This window comes from Arachis hypogaea, chromosome 9 (assembly GCF_003086295.3).
Source record: "Arachis hypogaea cultivar Tifrunner chromosome 9, arahy.Tifrunner.gnm2.J5K5, whole genome shotgun sequence".
NCBI classification, from domain to species: domain Eukaryota; kingdom Viridiplantae; phylum Streptophyta; class Magnoliopsida; order Fabales; family Fabaceae; genus Arachis; species Arachis hypogaea.
The window spans coordinates 45,395,795-45,402,511 of NC_092044.1; the positions used below are offsets into that span (position 1 = coordinate 45,395,795).

Consider the following 6,717-nt stretch of genomic DNA (forward strand, 5'->3'; position numbering starts at 1 on the left):
TTCTATTGGAAGATCCTCATCAGTTCTTGGTTGAATTTTTACAAATCTGTGACACCGTTAAGACCAATGGAGTTGATCCCGAGGTCTACAAACTTATGCTTTTCCCTTTTGCTGTAAGAGACAGAGCTAGTATATGGTTGAACTCACAACCTAGTGACAGCCTGAACTCCTGGGAAAAGCTGGTCAATGCTTTTTTAGCTAAATTCTTTCCACCTCAAAAGATGAGTAAGCTTAGAGTGGAAGTTCAAACCTTCAAACAGAAGGAAGGTGAATCCCTCTATGAAGCTTGGGAAAGATACAAGCAATTGATCAGAAGGTGTCCCTCTGACATGCTTTCAGAATGGAGCATCATATGTATCTTCTATGATGGTCTGTCTGAGTTATCCAAGATGTCATTGGACCATTCTGCAGGCGGATCTATTCATCTAAAGAAAATGCATGCAGAAGCTCAGAAACTCATTGAAATGGTTGTAAATATCAAATTCATGTACACTTCTGAAAGAAATCTTGTAAACAATGGGATAACTCAGAAGAAAGGAGTTCTTGAGATTGATACTCTGAATGCCATATTGGCTCAGAACAAATTATTGACTCAGCAAGTCAATATAATTTCTCAAAATCTAACTGGATTGCAAGCTGCATCTGGCAGTGCTAAAGAAGCCTCTTCTGAAGGAGAAGCTTATGACCCTGAGAATTCTGCAATAGAAGAGGTGAATTACATGGGAGAACCCTATAGAAACACCTACAATTTTTCATAGAGAAATCACCCAAATTTCTCATGGAAGGATCAACAGAAGCCTCAATAAGGCTTCAACAACAATAATGGTGGAAGAAATAGGTTCAGCAATAGCAAGCCTTTTCTATCATCTTCTCAGCAACAAACAGAGAACTCTGAGCAGAGTTGTTTTGGCTTAGCAACCATAGTCTCTGATCTATCTAAGACCACACTAAGCTTCATGAATGAAACAAGATCCTCCATTAGAAATTTGGAGGCACAAGTGGGTCAGCTGAGTAAGAAGGTTACTGAAACTCCTCCTAGTACTCTCCCGAGCAATACAGAAGAAAATCCTAAGAGAGAGTGCAAGGCCATAACCATGACCAACATGGCCGAGCCTAGAGAGAGTGAGGAGGACGTGATTCCCAGTGAGAAAAACCTCATGGGATCTCCTCTGAACGAAAAGGAATTCCCTCCTGAGGAACCAAAGGAACCTGAAACTCATACAGAGACCATAGAGATTCCATTGAACCTACTTCTGCCATTCATGAGCTCTGATGAGTATTCTTCCTCTGAAGAGGATGAAGACATTTCTGAAGAGCAAGTTGCTAAGTACCTTGAAGCAATCATGAAGCAGAATACCAAGTTATTTGGTAATGAGACTTGGGAGGATGAATCCCTATTGCTCATCAATGAACTAAACACCTTGGCTCAGGTGAAGATACCTCAAAAGAAACAGGATCCCGGAAGGTTCTTAATACCTTGCACCATTAGCACCATGACCTTTGAGAAAGCCCTGTGTGACCTGGGGTCAGGCATAAATCTCATGCCTCTCTCTATAATGGAGAAACTGTGAATCTTTGAGGTATAAGCTACAAGAATCTCACTAGAGATGGCTAAAAAATCAAAGAAACAGGCTTATGGACTTGTAGAGGATGTCTTGAAAAAGGTTGAAGGCCTTTACATCCCTGCTAACTTCATAATCCTAGACATTGGAAAAGAAGAGGATGAATCCATCATCCTTGGCAGACCTTCCTAGCCACAGCAAAAGCTGTGATTAATGTTGACAGAGGAGAGTTGGTCCTTCAAGTGAATGAGCACTACGTTGTGTTTAAGGCTCAAGGATCTCCTTCTGTACACATGGAGAAGAAGCATGAAAAGCTTCTCTCAATACATAGTCAAACAGAGCCCCCAGATTCAAACTCTAAGTTTGGTGTTGGAAGGCTCCAACCATGCTCTGACAATCTGTGAGGCTCCATGAGAGCTCACTGTCAAGCTATTGACATTAAAGAATCGCTTATTGGGAGGCAACATAAATCTTTATTTATCTATGTTAAATTTCCATTTTCCATTGTTATTTAATGTTTTCTTTAGGTTGATGATTATGTGGAGTCACAAAAACAACTGCGAAAATCAAAGCAAATTCAAAAACAGCATTAAAAATAGCACACCCTTGAGAAGGAGCTTACTGGCATTTAAATGCCAGTAAGGGTAGCAGAATGGGCGTTAAATGCCCAGTCTGGCACCATTCTGGGCGTTTAACGCTAGAAAAGGACACCAGACTGACGTTTAACACCAGAAAAGGGCACCAAGTTGGTGTTCAACGCCAGAAAGGGAAGAAAAGCTGGAGTTAAATGCCAGAAATGGGCAGCAACCTGGCGTTTAACGCCAGGATTAGCACTCAGAGGGCGTTTACACGCCAGAATGGTGCAGGGATGAGAAATCCTTGACACCTCAGAATCTGTGGACCCCACAGGATCCCCACCTATCTCAACTCACTCTCTCTTTTCTTCACACATTCCATCCACTCTTCCCCAAAAACCCCACCTACCTCAACATTCAAATTCACATCCTTTCCCTCCCAAACCCAACCCCTAATACACGAACCCTACCCCTCTCTCCACTTCTATATAAAACCCTCATCCCTCCTTCATTTTCACATATAATAAACACTTCTTTCCCCACATGGCCGAACCATTCACACCTCTCTATCTCCTCTATTTTCTTCTTCTTCTCCTCCCTTCTTTCTTCTTTTGCTCGAGGACAAGCAAACCTTTTAAGTTTGGTATGGTAAACGTGTTGTTTTTGTTTTTTCATAACCATTTATGGCACCTAAGACCGGAGAAACCTCTAGAAAGAGAAAAAGGAAGGCAAAAACATGCACCTCCGAGTCATAAGAGATGGAGAGATTCATCTCAAAGGTCCATCAAGACCACTTCTATAAAGTTGTGGCCCACTCATGGACCTCAATAAGAGCATGAGGAAGTCCCTCATCAAGAAATCCCTTAGATGCCTCAATGGATGTATTTTCCTCCACACAACTATTGGGAGCAACTCAACACCTCTTTAGGAGATTTGAGTTCCAATATGGAGCAACTAAGGATGGATCACCAAGAGCACTCCATTGTTCTCCATGAAATTAGAGAGGATCAAATAGCCATGAGGGAAGAGCAACAAAGGCAAGGAAGAGACATAGAGGAGCTTAGGCATTCCATTGGATCTTCAAGAGGAAGAACTAGCCACCATCACTGAGGTGGACCCGTTCTTTGATTTTCTTGTTCTTATTTTTATTTTTTTTGATTTTAATGCTTTATGTGTTATCTATGTTTGTGTCTTCACTACATGATCAGTAGTATCTATGTCTTAAGGCTATGAATAATTCCATGAATCCTTCACATCTCTTAAATGAAAAATGTGCCTAATTACAAAAGAACAAGAAGTACTTGAATTTCAAATTTTATCTTGAAATTACTTTAATTATTTTGATGTGGTGGCAATACTTTTTGTTTTTTGAATGAATGCTTGAACAGTGCATATTTTTTTATAGTGAAGTTTATGAATATTAAAATTGTTGGCTATTGAAAGAATGATGAACAAAGAGAAATGTTATTGATAATCTGAAAAATCATGAAATTGATTCTTGAAGCGAGAAAAAGCAGTGAAAAAGAAAAAAAAAAGAAGTAGCGAAAAAAATGGCGAAAAAAAAGGAAAAAGAAAGAAAAAGAAAAAGCAAGTAGAAAAGCCAATAGCCCTTTAAACCAAAAGGCAAGGGTAAAAGGGATCCAAGGCTTTGAGCATCAGTGGATAAGTGGGTCCAAAGGAGTAAAATCCTGGCCTATGCGGCTAAATCAAGCTGTCCCTGACCATATGCTTGTGTCATGAAGGTCCAAGTGAAAAGCTTGAGACTGAGTGGTTAAGTCGTTATCCAAAGCAAAAAGAGTGTGCTGAAGAACTCTGGACACCTCTAACTGGGGACTTTCGCAAAGCCGAGTCACAATTTGAAAAGGTTCACCCAGTTATATGTCTGTGGCATTTATGTATCCGGTGGTAATACTGGAAAACAAAGTGCTTAGGGTCACGGCCAAGACACATAAAGTAGCTGTGTTCAAGAATCAATGTACTAAACTAGGAGAATCGATAACACTATCTAAAATTTTGAGTTCCTATAGATGCCAATCATTCTGAATTTCAAAGGATAAAGTGAGATGTCAAAATTGTTCAGAAGCAAAAAGCTACTAGCCGCGCTCATCTAATTGTGACTAAGTTTCATTGATATTGTGAGATTCATTGTATATTCTCTTCTTTTTATTCTATTTTGTTTTCAGTTGCTTGGGGACAAGCAACAATTTAAGTTTGGTGTTGTGATGAGCGGATAATTTATACGCTTTTTGTCATTATTTTTAGGTAGTTTTTAGTATGATTTAGTTAGTTTTTAGTATATAATTATTAGTTTTTATGCTAAAATCACATTTCTGGACTTTACTATGAGTTTGTGTGTTTTTCTATGATTTCAGGTATTTTCTGGCTGAAATTGAGGGATCTGAGCAAAAATCTGATTCAGAGGCTGAAAAAAGACTGCAGATGCTGTTGGATTCTGACCTCCCTGCACTCGAAATAAATTTTCCGGAGCTACAGAAACCCAATTAGCGCGCTCTCAATTACGTTGGAAAGTAGATATCTTGGGCTTTCCAGAAATGTATAATAGCTCATACTTTTCTTGAGATTTGATGGCCCAAACTGGCATTCCAAGTCAGCATAAAAATTCTGGCGTAAAACGCCCAAACTGGCATAAAAGCTGGAGTTAAACGCCCAAACTGGCACCATACCTGGCGTTTAACTCCAAGAGAAGCCTATGCACGTGAAAGCTTCAATACTCATCCCAAGCACACACCAAGTGGGCTCCGGATGTGGATTTCTGTATCATTTACTTATTTATGTAAACCCTAGGTTACTAGTTCTCTATAAATAGGACCTTTTACTTTTGTATTTTCATCTTTGGATCATCTTTTGATCTTTTGATCACTTTTGGGGGGCTGGCCATTCAGCCATGCCTAGACCTTGTTCTTATGTATTTTCAACGGTGGAGTTTCTATACACCATAGATTAAGGTGTGAAGCTCTGCTGTTCCTCATGAATCAATGCAATTACTACTGTTTTCTATTCAATTCAAGCTTATTCTTGTTCTAAGATATTCACTCGTACTTCAACCTGGTGGATGTGATGATCCGTGACACTCATCATCATCCTCCCCTTATGAACGCGTGCCTGTCAACCACCTCCATTCTATCTGCGAGAGCTTGAGTGTGTATCTCTTGGCCTCCTAGTTCACGACGCATGGTTGCCTCTCCTGACAACAGAGCCTCTATTCTGTGCGATCAGAGTCTTCATGGTATAAGCTAGAATCACATGGGCAGCATTCTTGAGATCCAGAAAGTCTAAACCTTGTATGTGGTATTCCGAGTAGGATCTGGGATGGGATGACTGTGATTAGCTTCAAACTCCCGAGTGTTGGGCGCAGTGACAGTGTGCAAAAGGATCAATGGATCTTATTCCAACATGATCGAGAACGGATAGATGATTAGCCATGCGGGAAACTGTAGAGGACCATTTTCACTGAGAGGATGGACGGTAGCCATTGACAACGGTGATCCACCTACATACAGCTTGCCATGGAAAGGAGTATAAATGATTAGATGAAGGCAACAGGAAAGCAGAGGCTCAGAGGGAACAAAGCATCTTCATACGCTTATCGGAAATTTTTACCAATGAATTGCATAAGTATTTCTATCTTATTTTATGTTCTATTTCGTTCTTTTAGTTATCAAAACCTCATAAACATTTGAATTCGCCAGACTGAAATTTACAAGATGACCATAGCTTGCTTCAAACTGACAATCTTTGTGGGGTCGACCCTTACTCACGTAAGGTATTACTTAGACGACCCAGTGCACTTGCTGGTCAGCTGCATGAAGTTGTGTATCATGATTTCGGGTACCAGTAAGCGTGGTGTACGCGTACGCATGAATAGGCAAAATCTCATATTTCACGCTTTCGCGTGATGCACGCGTACGCGTGGGTAAGCAGAACGTTGGCCCTCCAATGTGGAGTTAAACGTCAATGACAGCAAATTCTTCTGGTTTTTGAAAAGGGCGTTTGAGCCAACGTTGGCCATCAAACGTTGACTCCAACTTAAATACCAAAAAGGCATAATTGGCATACTCTTCTCCTCAATTGCATCTGGCGCCAACCCAATCAATCCCAATAAGGATCAAGAAGCCCAATTCAAGAACCTGAAGGCTCAATTGAAGGTGTATAAATAGATAAGAATTTGATTCAAAAAGAGGAGTCAGTAAGGAATTATAGGGGGCTTTAGTTAGTATAGTAGATCTTGTAATTTTCTTTCCTTTTTAAGTTTTCCTTCTGTTTTCATTTCGGAAATTCTCTAGTTTTCTGGTTTTACTTGAGCAATAAGGAACTAAACCCCGATTTCATTAGGGGGAGGAGCTCTAGTGTAATTCCAATGAATCCATGAAATTCTTCTTCTTCTCAATTCATTTTTATAGCTATTGGATACCTTCTGTTTTGATTCAGAATTCTTCACTCCGGAAGGGGGTTGAATTCAATTGAATGCTTGTGTGAGCCTCGGAAGGGGAATCACTTGCATTAGATCCGAAGCTCTATCCTTCACAATTCTCATTACTAACACTATTTGGGAGGAATTG

At 40.1% G+C, this 6,717-nt stretch overlaps 1 non-coding gene across 1 annotated transcript; it reads right to left on the reverse strand.

The window, feature by feature from the left end:
• Positions 1 to 227: 227 nt before the first annotated feature.
• Positions 228 to 335, reverse strand: LOC112713217 (small nucleolar RNA R71). The gene has a single exon (XR_003158191.1). It is a non-coding gene; the product is annotated as a small nucleolar RNA R71 (small nucleolar RNA).
• Between the last annotated feature and the right edge of the window lie 6,382 nt (positions 336 to 6,717).